Here is a 20,238-nt window from a genome sequence, read left to right on the forward strand (position 1 = left end):
GGTCTTGATCCCTGTCTCCTGTACAGTGTCACGAGCCTCAGTCCGTAGTTCATCAGGCACTCTATCTATCAGATCTAGGCCCTTAAATCTATTTCTCACTTCCACTGTATAATCATAAGGGGTTTGATTTAAGTCATACCTGAATGGTCTAATGGTTTTCCCTACTTTCTTCAATTTAAGTCTGAATTTGGCAATAAGGAGTTCATGATCTGAGCCACAGTCAGCTCCTGGCCTTGTTTTTGATGACTGTATAGAGCTTCTCCATCTTTGGCTGCAAAGAACATAATCAATCTGATTTTGGCGTTGACCATCTGATGATGTCCATGTGTAGAATCTTCTCTTGTGTTGTTGGAAGAGGGTGTTTGCTATGACCAGTGCATTTTCTTGGCAAAACTCTATTAGCCTTTGCACTGCTTCATTCCGTATTCCAAGGCCAAATTTGCCTGTTACTCCAGGTGTTTCTTGATTTCCTACTTTTGCATTCCAGTCCCCTATAATGAAAAGGACATCTCTTTTGAGTGTTAGTTCTAAAAGGTCTTGTAGGTCTTCATAGAACCCTTCAACTTCAGCTTCTTCAGCGTTACGGTTGGGGCATAGACTTGGATTACTGTGATATTGAATGGTTTGCCTTGGAAACGAACAGAGATCATTCTGTCATTTTTGAGATTGCATCCAAGTACTGCATTTTGGATTCTTTTGTTGACCATGATGGCTACTCCATTTCTTCTGAGGGATTCCTGTCTGCAGTAGTAGATATAATGGTCATCTGAGTTAAATTCACCCATTCCAGTCCATTTGTGTTTGCTGATTCCTAGAATGTCGACATTCACTCTTGCCATCTCTTGTTTGACCACTTCTTCCAATTTGCCTTGATTCATGGACCTGACATTCCAGGTTCCTATGCAATATTGCTCTTTACAGCACTGAACCTTGCTTCTATCACCAGTCACATCCACAACTGGGTATTCTTTTTGCTTTGGCTCCATCCCTTCATTCTTTCTGGAGTTATTTCTCCACTGATCTGCAGTAGCATATTGGGCACCTACTCACCTGGGGAGTTCCTCTTTCAGTATCCTATCATTTTGCCTTTTCATACTGTTCATGGGGTTCTCAAGGCAAGAATACTGAAGTGGTTTGCCATTCCCTTCTCCAGTGGACCACATTCTGTCAGATTTTGATCTTAAGACCTCTTTATATTCTTAAATATTATTTAAAACTAAAAAGTGTCTTTTTTTTACATGTTAGTTTCAGATAATTTGTGGACATTCTTTTTGGGTATGTTAAAGAGAAAAGTGGGTGGGCTTCCCTAGTGGTTCAGATGGCAAAGAATCCAGTTGCAATACTGGAGACCCAGATTCGATTCCTGGGTTGAGAAGATCCCCTGGAGAAGAAAATGACAACCCACTCCACTATTCTTGCGTGGGAAATCCCATGGACATAGGAGCCTGGCGGTTTACAGTCCATGGGGTCACAAAGAGTCGGACATGACTGAATGACTTTGTTAAAATCACGAGCCCCAAATGGTGTCACTTATGCTGAAGCTCCTGATATCAAACGTAGATTAAATACAGGATATCATTGCAGTTTTGATTTTACCCAGGAATGTATGCTTAATCTGCCAGTTTGGGATTCTCTGGTTGGTCAGCACCAATGAGATAATCTGTTGCATGGGCTTTATCCATATATCCTTCTTCCCCTGAGAAAGAAAGAAAAGGTAATCTGCATGATAGATCCTTATCCTTACCCTGAATGAAGGTAACCTGGCCTGAAACAATCCTTTCTTTTCTTTTGTTAATAGCAGCTTTGCCCCACCCACCTTCTGCCTTTAAAAACCTTGCCTTTGCTCTCCTGCTTTCTAGACAGGATGTTGTCTAGTTCATGAATTGTTGAGTAAAACCAATTAGATCTTCACATTCACTCAGCTGAATTTTGTTTTTTAACAGGTACTATACCCAGTCCAGTACTCTTGCCTGGAAAATCCCATGGAGGGAGGAGCCTGGTAGGCTGCAGTTCATGGGGTTGCTACGAGTTGGACACAACTGAGCGACTTCACTTTCACTTTTCACTTTCATGTACTGGAGAAGGAAATGGCAACCCACTCCACTGTTCTTGCCTGGAGAATCCCAGGGACGTGGGAGCCTGGTAGGCTGCCGTCTATGGGGTCGCACAGAGTCGGACTCGACTGAAGCAACTTAGCAGCATACTAAAACTCAACAAGTGGTAATTCCTTTATAGTTTAGTTACAGTGTAGAATCTGAAACCAAATAAATTAACTTTTTGTCTACCATTACATTAAAATCCATGCATCTGTGTGTGTTGCACTGAGAATGGATTCTCTACCCTTCATGAATTTGTAACATCCTGTGTGGACATTCAGAAAAATATTGGCTCATTGAGTAAATGAATCATGCAAATCTTCCAAATGCTAACATCTTTCAGCATGTAATATCAAAATGGTGATATTATATACATTTGTCGTCATCATTGATCTCATCATAAAAGTCCTTAACACATCAGGCTGTACAGGTTTTCCCCAAATTCTGTATTTTATCATTGGCAACAAATATTGTCGCTTATTTATTTCTTTATATTTAACTAGCAGGCTAACTTGCTTTGGTAGAAAATACCGGCCTAAAGCCCAGGTAAAAATACGACAGCTGTGTGTTAGTCATTCTTTTAATTATAATGGAAAAAAAAAAAAGCTAGTTTAGCTCACAACTCAGTTGCTTGAGTGCTTTGTAACAGAAGTGTTCTGTAGCAGGACATACCCTGTATTTCCCATTTCATCACACAGAGTATTAAAAAGATGTGTACGCAAGGGTCAAAATTTAATGACAGTAATACTTTTTTACTGTTTCATCAAGGACATTCTTAAGTGAAACTGTTTTGTTCTTTACTGCAGGTGTGTGGTAGAGAGAATACAACTGTTACTGTAGTTTGGTACTGTTGGGGAGGAAAAACTTTTCCTATACCCTTTTAGAGTCTGTGCTGGAGTATCTTCACATTAAACTGGCAAACAGGTTAGCAAAAGACAAGACAGATTTTTATTCAAATAAGGATACACTGGAGTTCACAGAAAAATGTAACTCAAGAAGGTGGAATTTGGATGAAATTAAAATTTGGGGCTTTTATGCCCCCTTATTGTGGAAAAGAGAGAGAAGGGCACTTTAAGGAAAACAGTTGACTTCTTAATAAGGATCTGGGGATTTAGAGAACAAACTTATGAATGCCTGGGGGAAGGATGGGTGAAAGGGATATATGGGGTGGACATGTATACAGTGCTATATTTAAAATGAATAACCAACAAGGATGTGTTGTACAGCACATGGAGCTCTGCTTCATGTTATGTGGCAGCCTGGATAGGAAGGGAGTTTGGGGGAGAATGGATACATGTGTATGTAGGGCTGACTCCTTTCACTGTTAACCTGAAACTATCAAAACATTGTTAATCTGCTATACCCCAATACAAAATAAAAAGTTAAAAAATAAGGGTCTGGGGAGAAAGGGTACTGAAGGGAAAACAAATGATCTTTTGGAAAGACGAATGGCCCCTTAGGAGAAAGTCTGTTTTTTTGGTGGTGGGGAGGGGAGTGGGTTAGAGACTTCTCATTTCCAGGGATAGTAGTTGCTCCAGAGCACGGGATTTATGACAGTTGAGTTCCTTTGGGACCCTCTACTTTTAAGCAGATAAGGGACTTCAGGAACTCCAATGCCTTCTGCTTAAAATAATTTTTATGCCACAGTAGCGAATTCTGGACCCCTTCAGGACCATCATCTTAATTAGTGCCACGATACCACCATTTTTTACCCATCACTATTTTGTATCATTGGTTCAAATGCCAACCTGGTAAAAAGGACAAATAACATTTTACTGTAATTTGAAAATATTTTTGCCTTCTCCAACACCATTGAAAGGTCTCAGGGACCCTTCGGGGTCTGTGAAACACATGTTCAGAACCACTGAGCAAGGGTGTCTTGAGAAGCAGCGGGGAAAGCAGGTATTATCTTTGGGGCTTGAACAGCATTCCCCCAGGTAGTGGATAAAGGAAGGCATGCAAGTTCTAGAGGACTGGAGAAAAGCATCTTACTTTTTAGCACCATCACGGGGAGGCAGCGAGACTTCAGAAAGAAATGGTTGTATAATGTACCTTGGCATACAGACCGTAGGAAATCTTAGCAGAAAATTCCTTTGCTTTCTGAATGGTGTAGGTACTTCAGAGTGCTGAAAAACAGAGACAGCAGACACCTCAGCTGTTACCTGTGCGGATCAGTGGTTATTGATCAGAAGAACACATACACATACCTAAACATATACCATACACTGGGGCCTGAGCACTTTGTGTGATTCTTCGTACAACCCCATTGGATGGGCAAGGCAAAGTGCCCAGAATGACTGTTTTGGCGGGGGTGAGGGGGGTGGGGGGGTGGGGAGAGGGTTAGGGAGGTGCAAATCAGCTGTCAAATAGAGCTATAAATATTTTAAAAATATTACTTCTAACAACTGTGTTTTTAGGCTTAAGTTTACGAACCCTGTGTGTACTATCCTGTATAATCCTTGACGTTATGGGGTAGATACCATTATTATTATCATTTCCATTATATAGATGGGGAGGTGAGAAGATAGATGATTTGCTTTTTGCATAGCTAGTAAGTGGCAGAGCCAGGATTAGGACTATGTCTTTGGGAAGCTTGTGCTCTTAGCCAGCACATTCTCTGTGTTCAGTCACTAAGTTGTGTGCGAGTGTGTAATTTAGCATAGATAATTTCCTTATGTTTGTTCTTTCCATGTTTCTAACTACTAATTTTCCTGGTTATGGCCTCAGGAAGAGAGAACACAAGATGTTGGTTGGCTTGTATATGTCCAGTTCTTTGTAGACTATTCTAGCCCTAGCAGATCCCAGATTCCTCCGTCTTGAGTGAGCCCTAGAAGGAAGGGATGGTAAATATTGAATGAGAATAGTAAGGGCTATTATTACGTTTGTTGTGAAACTTGGGAGGGAGGCCACAGGACTACAGGAGGTGTGTGGCTCATCCCTCTATTCTCTAGGCATCAGACCTGAGAGGAAGGCTGATAATCTAAGACATAGAGACTTAGAGAGCTGAAGACCCTTTGAACATGGGATCAAAGATACATTCCTGTGAAAATGAAGTGAATGTGTTCCCTGTCTGATATTCCTTTAATTTCGAAAACACAGAACCCCCAGCTGGCATACTCCAAATAGTCCACAGCACTCAGAACTTGAAGACTGTGGTGGTTTTAAAACATGTCTACAAATCAAATTCTTAAGCATTCTTCCCATCAGGAGCTGGATTCTGATCCCTCTTCTCTGTCATATGGATGGCTATAACTCTTTTGGGGGCTTCCCTGGTAGCTCAGCTGGTAAAGAATCCACCTGCAATGCAGAGGACCCTGGTTGGATTCTTGGGTTCGAATGTGTTCTGGTATGTATTCTGGCCTGCTTATGTCCCAGTTGACAGCCAGCATTAGTTACATCAGTCACCAGACATATGACAGAAATCTTTGAGGTGACTGCAGCCCCAGTTACCATTTGACTTAAACGGCATGAGAAAACCCAAGTCAGAAACCTCCAGTTGAGCCCAGCCCACCCCTAGGACACTTCAGTTCAGTTCAGTTCAGTTCAGTCTCTCAGTCGTGTCTGACTCTTTGCGACCCTATAAATTGCAGCACACCAGGCCACCCTGTCCATCACCAACTCCTGAAGTTCACTCAGACTCACGTCCATCAAGTCGGTGATGCCATCCAGCCGTCTCATCCTCTGTCGTCCCCTTCTCCTCCTGCCCCCGCCCTCAGCATCAGAGTCTTTTCCAATGAGTCAGCTCTTCGCATGAGATGGCCAAAGTACTGGAGTTTCAGCTTTAGCATCATTCCGTCCAAAGAAATCCCAGGACTGATCTCCTTTAGAATGGATTGGTTGGATTTCCTTGCAGTCCAAGGGACTCTCAAGAGTCTTCTCCAACACCACAGTTCAAACGCATCAATTCTTGGGCACTCAGCGTTCTTCACAGTCCAACTCTCACATACATACATGACCACGGGAAAAACCATAGCCTTGACTAGACGGACCTTTGTTGGCAAAGTAATGTCTCTGCTTTTCAATATGCTATCTAGGTTGGTCATAACTTTCCTTCCAAGGAGTAAGCGTCTTTTAATTTCATGGCTGCAGTCACCATCTGCAGTGATTTTGGAGCCCAAAAAAATAAAGTCTGACACTGTTTCCACTGTTTCCCCATCTATTTCCCATGAAGTGATGGGACCGGATGCCATGATCTTCATTTTCTGAATGTTGAGCTTTAAGTCAACTTTTTCACTCTCCTCTTTCACTTTCATCAAGAGGCTCTTTAGTTCCTCTTCACTTTCTGCCATAAGGGTGGTGTCATCTGCATATCTGAGGTTATTGATATTTCTCCCGGCAATCTTGATTCCAGCTTGTGCTTCTTCCAGCCCAGCGTTTCTCATGATGTACTCTGCATAGAAGTTAAATAAGCAGCCTCAGTCAGACGGGCGCGGAGATGCTTCTGGAAGTAACATCGCGATGGCTGCCCAAGGAGAACCCCAAGTTCAGTTCAAACTTGTTTTGGTTGGTGATGGTGGTACTGGAAAAACTACATTCGTTAAGCATCATCTGACTGGTGAATTTGAGATGAAGTATGTAGCTACCTTAGGTGTTGAGGTCCATCCTCTTGTGTTCCATACCAACAGAGGACCTATTAAGTTCAAGGTACGGGATACAGCTGGTCAGGAGAAATTTGGTGGACTGAGAGATGGCTATTATATACAAGCTCAGTGTGCCATTATAATGTTTGACGTAGCATCAAGAGTTAGAAGAATGTGCCTAACTGGCATAGAGATCTGATACGAGTGTGTGAGAACATCCCAATTGTGTTGTGTGGCAACAAAGTGGATATTAAGGACAGAAAGGTTAAGGCAAAGTCAATTGTCTTCCACCAAAAGAAGAATTTTCAGTACTATGACATTTCTGCCAAAAGTAACTACAGCTTTGAAAAGCCCTTCCTCTGGCTTGCTAGAAAACTGATTGGAGACCGTAACTTGGAGTTTGTCGCCATGCCTGCTCTGGCCCCGCCAGAGGTGGTCATGGACCCAGCCTTGGCAGCACAGTATGAGCACGGTTTAGAGGTTGCTCAGACAGCTGCTCTCCCGGATGAAGATGATGACCTGTGAGAAAGAGAAGCTGGGGCCCAGCGTCAGAAGTCTAGTTTTATAGGCAACTGTCCTGTGATGTCAGTGGTGCAGCGTGTTTGCCACTTTATTATATAGCTAAGCAGAACATGTGCTTAATCTTTGGATGCTGAAGGAGATGGATGGGCTTTGGAGTGAATGTAGCAGTTTAAAAAAAAAAACCTTCATTTTTTGGACCTGCATATTTAGGTGTTTTGGAACATAGTTGTTTCCTCCTTGAGTTTCAAATATAAGACGGCTATAGTCACATGACAATATTGAGAGGTGGAATCTTGTTTGTTACTGTCATTCCCATTCCTTTTCATTTAGAATCAGAATAAAGTTGTATTTCAAATATCTTAAAAAAAAAAAAAAGAAGAAGAAGTTAAATAAGCAGGGTGACAATATACAGCCTTGACGTACTCCTTTTCCTATTTGGAACCAGTCTGTTGTTACATGTCCAGTTCTAACTGTTGCTTCCTGACCTGCATATAGGTTTCTCAAGAGGCTGGGACCCTTAGATGATAATAATGAGGAGGAGGAGGGGCAAGCGATAGGGGGAGAGAGAAAGGAAAAGCAAGAGCAGGATGAGCAGGAGACTGTTGGTGTTTTATATTGAAAACTTCAGGGCAGTTTGGTTGGCAGCAATAGAGAACTCAAGCTGTTTCTTAATTGCACTTGCCGCAGTTGACATTTGAATATGTATATATATGTATGTCTGTTTATTTTTGGCTAAGGTGTTTCTTTGTTGCTGTTTGGCCTTTTCTCAAGTATGGCAAGCCAGGCTGCTCTCTGTTGCAATACTCAGGCTTCTCATTGCAGTGGCTTCTCTTGTGGTGGAGCACAGGCTCTAAGATACACCTGCTTCAGTAGTCGGACATACAGGATCAGTAGTTGTGGCCCATGGACTTAGTTGCTACATAGCATGTGGGATCTTCCTGAATCAGGGATTAAACATAAGTCCCTTGCATTGGCAGGTGGATTCTTAACCACTGGACCACCAGGGAAGTCCCTGCAGTTACCAATTTTTTTGTTTTTAATAATCTAAATGCAGTTTTTTTTAATTTAATTAATTTATTTATTTTTGGCTGCGCTGGGTTTTCATTGCTGCATGGGCTTTTCTCTAGTTACAACAAGCGGGGGCTACTCTCAAGTTGCACTGCACAAGTGACTTCTTTTACTGTGGAGTACTGGCTGGATGAAGCACAAGCTGGAATCAAGATTGCCAGGAGAAATATCAATAACCTCAGATATGCAGATGACATCACCCTTATGGCAGAAAGTGAAGAGGAACTCAAAAGCCTCTTGATGAAAGTGAAAGAGGAGAGTGAAAAAGTTGGCTTAAAGCTCAACATTCAGAAAACGAAGATCATGGCATCCGGTCCCACCACCTCATGGGAAATAGATGGGGAAACAGTGGAAACAGTGTCAGACTTTATTTTTCTGGGCTCCAAAATCACTGCAGATGGTGACTGCAGCCATGAAATTAAAAGACGCTTACTCCTTGGAAGGAAAGTTATGACCAACCTAGATAGCATATTCAAAAGCAGAGACATTACTTTGCCAATCAAGGCTATGGTTTTTCCTGTGGTCATGTATGGATGTGAGAGCTGGACTGTGAAGAAGGCTGAGTGCCAAAAAATCGATGCTTTTGAACCATGGTGTTGGAGAAGACTCTTGAGAGTCCCTTGGACTGCAAGGAGATCTAACCAGTCCATTCTAAAGGAGATCAGCCCTGGGATTTCTTTGGAAGGAATGATGCTAAAGCTGAAATTCCAGGACTTTGGCCACCTCATGCGAAGAGTTGACTCATTGGAAAAGACCCTGATGCTGGGAGGGATTGGGGGCAGGAGGAGAAGGGGATGACAGAGGATGAGATGGCTGGATGGCATCACTGACTCGATGGACGTGAGTCTGAGTGAACTCCGGGTGTTGGTGATGGACAGGGAGGCCTGGCGTGCTGCAGTTCATGGGGTCGCAAAGAGTCGGACACGACTGAGCGACTGATCTGATCTGATTCCTAGTTTTTTAAGGAATCTCTATACCATCTTCCACAGTGGCTGTATTAATTTACATTCCCATCAACAGTGCAAGAGAGGTCCCTTTTTTCCATACCCTCTCCAGCATTTATTGTTTCTAGACTTTTTGATTATGGCCGTTCTGACTGGTGTGAGGTAATACTTCATTGTAGTTTTGATTTGCATTTCTTTGATAATGAGCGATGTGTTTGTTAGCCATCTGTGTGTCTTCTTTGCAGAAATGTCTGTTTAGGTCTTTTTCCCATTATTTGATTGGGTTGTTTGCTTTTCTGGCCATCAGTTGTATGAGCTGCTAGTATATTTTGAAAGTTAATCCTTTGTCAGTTGTTTCATTTGCTATTACTTTCTTCCATTCTGAGGGTTGTCTTTTCACCTTGCTTACAGTTTCTTTTGTTGTGCAAAAGCTTTTAAGTTTAATCAGGTCCCCCTTATTTACTTTTGTTTTTATTTCCATTACTCTAGGATAGGTGGGTCATAGAGGATCTTGCTTTGATTTATATCATCGAGTGTTCTGCCTATGTTTTCCCCTAAGAGTTTTATAATATCTAGTCTTACATTTAGATCCTTAATCCATTTTGAGTTCATATTTGTGTATGGTGTTAGAAAGTATTCTAATTTCATTCTTTTACATGTAGCTGTCCAGTTTTCCTGGCACCATTTATTGAAAAGGCTGTCTTTGCCCCATTGTATATTCTTGCCCCCTTTGTCAAAAATAAGGTACCCATAGGTGCATGGGTTTATTTCTGGGCTTTCTGTCTTGTTCCATTGGTCTCTATTTCTGTTTTTGTGCCAGTACCATAATGTCTTGATGACTGTAGCATTGTAGTATAATCTGAAGTCAGGAAGGTTGATTCCTCCAGCTCCATTCTTCTTTTTCAAGACTGCTTTGGCTATTCAGGGTCTTTTGGGTTTCCATATGAATTGTGAAATTTTTTGTTCTAGTTCTGTGAAATATGCCATTAATAATTTGATAGGGATCACATTGAATCTGTAGATTGTGTTTGGTAGTATAGTCATGTTCACAATATTGATTTTTCCTGCCCAGGAACATGGGATATCTCTCCATCTGTTTATGTTGTCTTTGATTTCTTTCATAGTGTCTTATAATTTTCTGCATACAGTTCTTTTGTCTCCTTAGGTAGGTTTATTCCTAGATATTTAATTATTTTTGTTGCAATGGTGAATGGGACTGATGCCATAATTTCTCTTTCTGAATTTTCATTGTTTGTATATAGAAATGCAAGTGATTTCTGTGTATTGATTTTGTATCCTGAAACTTTGCTAAATTAGCTCTATTATGATACTATCTTTAGGGTTTTCTGTGTGCAGTATCATTTCATCTGCAAACAGTGAGAGCTTTACTTCTTTTCTGATCTAGATTCCTTTTATTTCTTTTTCTTCTCTGATTGCTGTGGCTAGGATTTCCAAAATTATGTTAAATAATAGTGATGAAAGTGGACACCCTTGTCTTGTTCCTGATCTTAGGGGGAATGCTTTCAGTTTCTCACCATTGAGAATAATGTTTGCTGTAGGCTTATCATATATAGCCTTTACTGTGTCAGGTAGGTTCCTTCTGAGCCCAGTTTTTGAAGAGTTTTAATCATAAATGGGAGCTGAATTTTTTCAAAGGCTTTTTCTGCATCTGTTGAGATTATCATATGGTTTTTATCTTTCAATTTGTTAATATGGTGTATCACATTGATTGATTAGCATATATTGAAGAATCCTTGCATCCCTGGAATAAACCTAACTTGAACATGGTGTATGAGCTTTTTGATGTGTTGCTGAATTCTGTTTGGTAAAATTTTGTTGAGGATTTTTGCATCTATGTTTATCAGTGATATTGGCCTGTAGTTTTCTTTTTTTGTGTTGTTTTTGTCTGGTTTTGGTATTAGAGTGATGGTGGCCTCGCAGAATGAGTTTGGAAGTATTCCTTCCTCTGCAATTTTTTGAAAGCGTTTTTAGAAGGATAGGCATTAGCTCTTCTCTAAATGTTTGATAGAATTGTCCTGTGAAGCCATTTGGTCCTGGGCTTTTGTTTTTTGGGAGATTTTTGATCACAGATTCATTTCAGTGCTTGTAATTGGGTGGTTCATAATTTCTGTTTCTTTCTTGTTCAGTCTTGGAAGCTTGGACTTTTCTAAGAATCTGTCTATTTATTCCTTCTACTAATTTTAGGGTTTTTTGGTTCTTTTTCCAGTTGTTTTAGGTGTAAAGTTAGGTTATCTGCTCAATGTTTTTCTTGTTTCTTGAGGTAGGATTGTATTATTATAAACTTCCCTCTTAGAACTGCTTTTGCTGCGGCCCATAGGTTTTGAGTTGTCATGTTTTCATTGTCATTTGTTTGTAGAAATTTTTTTTTTATTTCCCTTTTGATTTCTTCATTAACCTGTTGGTTATTAAGAAATGTATTAATCTCCAGGTCTATGTGTTTCTTACAGTTTTTTTCTTGTAATTGATATCTAGTCTCATAACATTGTGGTTGGAGAAGATGCTTGATACAATTTCAGTTTTCTTAAATTTGAGGTTTGATTTGTGACACAAGATGTGGTCTGTCCTGGAGAATGTCCCTTGTGCACTTGAGAAGAAGGTGTATTCTTCTGCATTTGGATGGAATGTCCTCAAAATATCAATGAGATCCATCTCATCTAATGTGTCATTTAAGACTTGTGTTTCCTTATTAATTTTCTGTTTTGATGATCTGTCCATTGGTGTGCATGGGGTGTTAAAGTCTCCTGCTGTTATTGTGTTACTGTCAATTTCTCTTTTTATGTCTGTTAGTGTTTGTCTTATGTATTGAGGTGCTCCTATGTTAGGTGCATCAGCTCAGTTCAGTCGCTCAGTTGTGTCCGACTCTTTGTGACCTCATGAATCACAGCACGCCAGGCCTCCCTGTCCATCACCAACTCCCAGAGTTCACTCAAACTCAATGTCCATCCAGTCGGTGATGCCATCCAGCCAGCTCATCCTCTGTCGGCCCCTTCTCCTCCTGCCCCCAATCCCTCCCAGCATCAGAGTCTTTTCCAATGAGGCAACTCTTCGCATGAGGTGGCCAAAGTCCTGGAGTTTCAGCTTTAGCATCATTCCTTCCAAAGAACACCCAGGGCTGATCTCCTTCAGAATGGACTGGTTGCATCTCCTTGCAGTCCAAGGGACTCTCAAGAGTCTTCTCCAACACCACAGTTCAAAAGCATCAATTCTTGGGCGCTCAGCTTTCTTCACAGTCCAGCTCTCACATCCATCCATGACCACAGGAAAAACCATAGCCTTGACTAGATGGACCTTTATTGGCAAAGTAATGTCTCTGCATTTGAATATGCTATCTAGGTTGGTCATAACTTTCCTTCCAAGGAGTAAGTGTCTTTTAATTTCATGGCTGCATTCACCATCTGCAGTGAGTTTGGAGCCCAGAAAAATAAAGTCTGACACTGTTTCCACTGTTTCCCCATCTATTTCCCATGAAGTGATGGGACCGGATGCCATGATCTTCGTTTTCTGAATGTTGAGCTTTAAGCCAACTCCTTCATTCTCCTCTTTCACTTTCATCAAGGGGCTCTTTAGTTCTTCTTCACTTTCTGCTATAAGGGTGGTGTCATCTACATATCTGAGGTTATTGATATTTCTCCTGGCTATCTTGATTCCAGCTGGTGCTTCTTCCAGCCCAGCATTTCTCATGATGTACTCTGCATAGAAGTTAAATAAGCAAGGTGACAATATACATCCTTGACGTACTCCTTTTCCTATTTGGAACCAGTCTGTTGTTCCATGTCCAGTTCTAACTGTTGTTTCCTGACCTGCATATAGGTTTCTCAAGAGGCAGGTCAGATGATCTGGTATTCCCATCTCTTTCAGAATTTTCCACAGTTTATTGTGATCCACACAGTCAAAGGCTTTGGTATAGATATTTACAATTGTTATGTCTTCCTCTTGAATTTATCCCTTGATCATTATGTAGTGTCCTTTCTTATCTCTTATAATCTTCTTTATTTTAAGGGCTATTTTATCTGGTATGAGGAGTGCTACTCCAGCTTTCTTTTGCTTCCCCTTTGCATGAAATATGTTTTTCCATCATTTCACTTTCAGTTTATATGTATCTTTAGGTCTGAAGTACGTTTCTTGTAGATAGCATATGTATGGGTCTTGTTTTTGTATCCATTCAGCCAGCCTGTGTCTTTTGGTTGGAGCATTTAATCCATTTACATTTAAAGTAATTATTGATATGTATGTTCCCATTGCCATTTTATTAATTGTTTGGTGTTGATTTTGTAGATCTTTTTTCTTCTCTTGTATTTCTTAACTATATAAGTCCCTTTAACTTATATAGTTTGTTATAAAGGTGGTTTGGTGGTACTGATTTCTCTTAACTTTTGCTTGTCTGAAAAGCTTTTTATTTTTCCATCAATTTTGAATGAGATCCTTGCCAGGTACAGTAATCATGGTTGTAGATTTTTCACTTTCAGTACTTTAAATATATCCTGCTATTCCCTTCTGGCCTGCAGAGTTTCTGCTGAAAGATCAGGTGTTAAGCGTATGGGTTTACCTTGTATGTTACTTATTTCTTCTCCTTTGCTGCTTTTAGTATTTCTTTGTGTTTAGTCTTTATTAGTTTGATTAGTATGTGTCTTGGGATGTTTCTCCTTGGATTTATCCTATGTGGAGCCCTTTGTGCCTCTTGGACTTGCTTAACTATTTCCTTTTCCATGTTGGGGAAATTTTCAACTATAATCTCTTCAGAAATTTTCTCATACCCTTTCTCTTTCTCTTCTTCTTCTGGGACCCCTATAATTTGAATGTTGGTGCGTTTGATACGGTCTCAAAGATCTCTGAGACTGTCCTCAGCTCTTTTCATTCTTTTTACTTTATTCTGCCCTTCAGAAGTTATTTACACCAGTTTATCTTCCAGCTCACTGATTTGTTCTGCTTCAGATATTCTGCTATTCATTCTTTCTAGAGTATTATTAATTTCAGTAATTCTGTTGTTTGTCTCTGCATGTTTATTCTTTAATTCTTCTAGGTCTTTATTAACTGATTCTTGCATTTTCTCCATTTTGTTTTCAAGGTTTTTGATCATCTTTACTATCATTATTCTGAATTCTTTTTCAAGTAGTTTGCCTATTCCTCTTCATTTATTTGGACTTCTGTGTTTCTAGTTTGTTCCTTCATTTGGTTAGTATTTCTTTGCCTTTTCATTATTTTATTCTTTTAACTTATTGTGTTTGAGGTCTCCTTTTCCCTGGCTTCAAGGAAGGTTGAATTCTTTCCATGAAGAAGGTTGAATTCTTTCCTCCTTTTGTTTTCTGCCCTCCTAAGGTTGGTCCAGTGGTTTGTGTAAGCTTCCTACAGGGTGAGTTTTGGGTTTGGATTTTGAGATTTGGGTTGAGTTTTTGTTTGTTTTTCCTCTGATGAGCAAGGCTGAGTGAGGTGGTAGTCCTGTCTGCTGATGATTGGATTTGTGTTTTGTTTTGTTTGTTGTTTAGATGAAGCCCCCTGCACAGTGTGCTACTGGTGGTTGAGTGATGCAGGGTCTGTATTCAAGTGGTTTCATTTGTGTGAGTTCTCACTTTTTTATACCCCCTAGGTTAGTTCTCTGGTAGTCTAGGGTCTTAGAGTCAGTGCTGGTGGTTGAGTGATGCTCGGTCTGTATTCAAGTGGTTTCGTTTGTGTGAGTTCTCACTTTTTGATACTCCCTAGGTTAGTTCTCTGGCAGTCTAGGGTCTTAGAGTCAGTGCTCCCGCTGCAAATGCTCAGGGCTTCATCTCTGGTCAGGAACGAAGATTCCACAAGTGGTTTGTATGGCATTAAGTGAGATTAACACAAATATCCAAAAATGAGAAACCAAAGGTGAACCCCAGATAAATAGCAGTTACAAAATCAGGCAAATAATAATTAAAATGATGGAATATACACATATACGATTATATCCATGAGCAAAGTCAAAACAGTCCAACAAAAATAAAGTACAGTAGATTGACCCTGCGAACAAAGGAAATCAAAAATTATATTTACCAGTTAAGAACAAAACTAACTAAAAGCACAAACTGGAAAACAAAACTAAAGCAAAGTGCCAATTGGGGAATAAACTAATGAAAATAAAACTAACAAGTATGTTGAGTGGAAAGGAAAGAAAGAAAGGTTATGCAAAGTTAAAAAGAGGTGGATAAAGAAGATTTATATACATTAAAGATTAACTGCAAGGGGAAAAGAACAGTAGGAAAGGCAAACAAAGGAATAAGTGTAGAAAAAATATAATAGGCTTAAAAACGTTAAAAGTTAAAATTATTAAAAAGAGGAAAAAAAAAAGAAATGGAAGAAGAAAGAAAAAAGGGGAAAAAAAGGAAAACTCACAGAACTGCAAAAGCCCAGTGTACAGGCAGAGGTTTATAACAACAATAAAAAATGTGACTGAATATACACATATACATTTACACCCATAAGCAAAATCAAAGCAGTCCAACAAAAATAAAGTACAATAGATTGACATGGCCAACAAAGGAAACCAAGAATTATATCTACTGGAATAAAACTAACTAAAGCACAAACTGGAAAACAAAAGAAAAGCAAGGTGCCAATTGGGGAATAAACCAATGAAAATAAAACTAACAAATATGTTGAGTGGAAAGGAAAGAAAGAAAGGATATGCAAAGTTAAAAAGAGGTAGATAAAGAAGATTTATATACATTAAAGATTAACTGCAAGGGGAAAAGAACAGTAGGAAAAGCAAATGAATAAATGTAGAAAAAATAGTAATAGGTTTAAAAAATTTTAATTTAAAAAACTTTAAAAAAAAAAAGGAAAACTCCACAGAACTGCAAAAGCCCAATGTAGAGGCAGAGGTTTATAACAACAGTAAAAAATGTAACTGAGGGAACAAAACAAAGCTCAAAAGCTTAGTTGGATTTCATAGTGCCAAGAAAATTAACAACTACAACAGAGGGAGGGGAAAAATGAAAAAAAAATCCAAAAGCATCTACAGAACAAGTCAAAAAATGAGAATAATAAATGTTTTTCTTGAGTCACTGCTGTCAGAGTCCTTTCCCTCGCTGGGAGTCACAGTCCACCTCACCTCCCTAGGATGCCCTCCAACACTGTGCTGATCTCTGGACCTGCTGTGGGCCCAGATCAGATTCTAATCTGGTCCTACTCCTGTGTGTTCTTGCCTCCAATGTCCACAGCTATCAGAGCTAGTGTGTTTTCTTTGTGGGAGCTCTCAATGACCTTTTATATATTCCATAGACACAGAGTCTGCCTTGTTGAGTGTGTGGATTTAATCTGCAGCTTATACAGCTGTTGGGAAGGTTTTGGGTCTTCTTCCTTAGCTACACTGCTCCTGGGTTTCAATTGTGGTTTTATTCCTGCCTCTGCACGTGGGTCGTCCACTGGGGTTTAGCTCCTGAGGCTGCCCTGGAGGGCTTGGGTTTGCCCCTGTGAGGGCCAGGTGTGGAGATGGGGCAGCTGCTTGGGTCGCAAGGGTTCTGGCAGCACCAGCTACTTAGGGGAGTTGGCGGCTAGGGTAGCAGGAAATATAGTGCCCTAGAAGGGTATGACAACCATTATTGGCCAATATGCTCCAGTATTCTTGCCTGGAGAACCCCCTCTCTGACAGGGAAGCCTGGCAGGCCACAGTCTACGGGGTTGCAAAGAGTTGGACACGACCAAAGTGACCCTGCATGCATAGTCACAAGACTTTTTTTTCCTGTGGCAGCTCTGCCCCAGTGAGAGTTGAGCGTGAAGGTGGCACAGCTGCTTGGCTTACGGGGACCCTGGTGGCACCAAGTATGCATGGACATGACTGCCTCCACCACAGGAGTTATGGCCCTATCAGAGTCTTTTCTCGAGCCTCTTGTAGCAGGCAATCAGAAGCCCTCTTTGACCAGTCTTTCTCTGTAACTCCACCCGTTCAGGCGCTTAGAGGGCTCCCTTGCCTGGGGTCCTTCTCTGTTGTTTGGCGCATCAGGCACATAGAGGGACACCCTCACTGGGGTCCTACTCTGCAGTTCAGTGCGTCAGGCGTTTGATGGGCCATCCTCTCTATTGTTCAGTCAACAGCAGCCCTCACTGTGGGATTGCTTCATAGTCCCTAAAGTCCAGCTTCCAGCTGCTGCGCCTTCCAGAGGACCAGCGTTTCTGTCTGGGGTATGTATGGCTGTAGCAAGGACTATCTGATTCTCATTCTGTTTAGGCTGCCACAGATGAGCTGTTTCACTCTCAGCCTTAGATGTTTCTCCGCTATCTCAGACAATTACCCCGCTGTGGGGATTGGACCCCTGCTTCAGTTCCCCCACCTGCAGAGGGCAGGTCCAGTCCTACTAACACTCCTGTTTTTCCTCGTAGTTCCTTTGTCCTACTGAGTTTTGCGTGGTTCTATATGTTCTTTTCTGCTGGTCAGGTACTCCTGGCCACTCCCAGCTGGTGTTCTGTGTGCACTTCAGTGTCTAAAGATGCATTCCTGATGGGTCTGTGGAGAGAGATGCACTCCACGTCCACCTGCTCCTCCATCCTCTTGCTCTCTTTCCTCAGTGCCTTCTTTGAGCCTGGAGCTCATCACCGTGGCGCAGGGAGCTCCACGGATAGGTGTATGATTTTATCTCTTCCTAGAGTAGGGCTTCGCCCACCACCCTCCAGGATTCAGAGCAGGGCACAAGCTAGCTGCCTCTGCGGGCAGCTCTCCTTCCTCATTCCAGCCGCCCTGTGTGAGCTCTGAGTGTGTTACTTCCTCACTCTGGGCTGTCAGTCACTCCTCTTTCCAGTAGCCTGGCAGCTACTTGATCTGAGCTTGCGTTCATTGGCGATGGGAGGACAGAGCATAGACCTCTTCCCCGGATGGTAGCGCTTAAATCAACCGAGTTCCCCGGGACCAGTAAACACACTTAACTAACACAAATAAATGTTACTATAAAAGTAACCAATGATAAAACATCGTGATGGAATCGAAGAAGCTGATGCCTTAGAAATGAGAAGATATATTTACAATGACTCAACAAAACGGAGAAACCTCCCCAGTAGTCCCCAGTCCTTTGATCTCTCAGTCTCTTAGTGGCTAGCTGGAAGGTGGATGGAGTAATTAGAAGATGCTAGAGTCACCTTGGGACCTACCTGCCCTCCTTCCTCTAAGGAATAGAAGCCCAGAAGGATCTTCTCACTTGGTTACCCCACGGGAAGGGCATTGAAAACAGCTAAACATCTAAACTGAAGAGCGTGTAAGGCAGTGTGTGTATGGTGATTTATAACAGTATCATGGGCACATTCTCATTTCTAGACATGAGGGTTACACCGATTTACTGACACACAGAAGTTCATGGAAGGTCTTAACGCATGAATGTTTCTTGTTGGGCTGTTCAGTAGCCAGAATTACTAATGGGGCTCAGAAGCTGCCAGCAAAAGGCAGAATTTTGGTCAACACAGAGCCAACTCTGAGATTCTTGATTTTTAGCATTAAGGAAGGCTAATTATGTTTCCAGAGTTGTGCCTAGGGTAGCATCCTAAATGCACTAGTATTTTTTTATTCATCAGTATTTTAAATGATAAACTGTATTTGTGTAAAAAATTTCAGCAGTAAATAGTGGTATAACGTGATTTCCTGGTACTCGTCCTTAATCATCATTAGTAGTTTCTTATATATCCTTCTGGAAATTTTCCATGCTAATAAAAGCACACACACACACAAACATACACATACATGGTTCAACAAAGAACTTATATATTAACAGACATATATGATCTACTAATAGAATCATAAATAGGAGCATAATATACATTCTGCTCTGAAGCTTTTTTTTTTTAACAGTTGTCTGTTGGACATTTCACACACCAGTACAACTGATTTGCTCCTTGAAAAAAATTAGTTTCATATTACTCCAATATTTATTTATTTATATTATGCTTTAATCAGAGTCTTAGCAATGGACATTATGTTACTTATATGTATTTTTTTTAATAGAAAAAAAAAGTATCACTAAAAAAAAAAAATAGGTATTAGAAATTTCCTGGAGGTCAAGTGGTTAGGACTTTGCACTTTCATTGCTCAGGGTATGGGTTCAATTCCTGGTCAGGGAACTAAGATCCTGCAAGCTGTGTGGTGTGGCTAGAAAAAAAAAAAAGTGAAAAAGTAGATATTACATAATTGGCCCCTAATATGTTGTACCAGTTTACTCTTCTACCAATGGCCGATGTGTGTGCCTATTTCTCAACATGTCTGTTGTTGCTGAGGATCATCAAAACTTTTCTAAATATATTTAAAACTTTCTCTCAGTCTTTTGCAGTAGAAATGTATATACAGTGGAAATGCATGAAGTCAGCACATTTACCAGAGTAAACAAGTTGTGGAGTCCCAGGTCAGTGTAAGAGTAAGGTAGTGCGGAGTCGCTGATTTGTTTCTCTGGTTTATTTACGATCTGGAGTTTGAAAGCATTTTCTTGTACAGTGCTACAAATGGTGAGTGGCTTCATGGGCGAGACAGGGATGTTACACTATAGGCAGTGCTAGGCCTCTAATTCAAGCTTCCAGGGTACTTGTAGTTGACATCTTTAAAATATAAGTCTGTGCTGGTAGTTGGAGACTCTTAATCACTGTTTAACTGTGTTGAGCTTTGTTTAACATACGTCTAGACATTCACTTTGGGCAGCCAGAAACACCTTCCCCTCTGCTATAGTGATGTGGGGCACGCCCGTCTCACCTGTGTTACCTTTCTCACACTGGGAGACAAGTCTTCCCAGAGTTTTGAATTTTGATCTCCCCTTGACTGAAAGAAACACAGACTATTCAATGGGAGAAGGGGAGGAGGGGTGGAAGAGGCAGGTACAATGCCCCTTGGCTATGGAGAAAAGGCAGAGGGTTTCCGTTCCCTTGCTCCAGGCAAAGGTGGCACAGAGCCCCAGGAACAGGCTTAAAATAGTGATCCTGGCAGAGCAAACCAGACTTCTGAGATTGATCAGAGTAACTTCCAGCTTGTGAGGTCGCCAGTATGTTTTTTTCAGTCAGGAACTGGAACAGCAAGGAAAGGAA

At 40.9% G+C, this 20,238-nt stretch overlaps 1 protein-coding gene and 1 pseudogene across 1 annotated transcript in view; both read left to right on the forward strand.

Moving 5' to 3' along the window:
* The window catches only part of LOC129633929 (uncharacterized), a 55,192-nt gene that overhangs the window by 15,229 nt on the left and 19,725 nt on the right, over nucleotides 1-20,238 (forward strand). The gene's annotated exons all lie outside the window — the stretch shown is intronic.
* LOC129634119 (GTP-binding nuclear protein Ran-like) lies at nucleotides 6,480-7,565 on the forward strand (annotated as a pseudogene).

Source organism: Bubalus kerabau, chromosome 19, assembly GCF_029407905.1.
Source record: "Bubalus kerabau isolate K-KA32 ecotype Philippines breed swamp buffalo chromosome 19, PCC_UOA_SB_1v2, whole genome shotgun sequence".
In the NCBI taxonomy this organism is placed as follows: domain Eukaryota; kingdom Metazoa; phylum Chordata; class Mammalia; order Artiodactyla; family Bovidae; genus Bubalus; species Bubalus kerabau.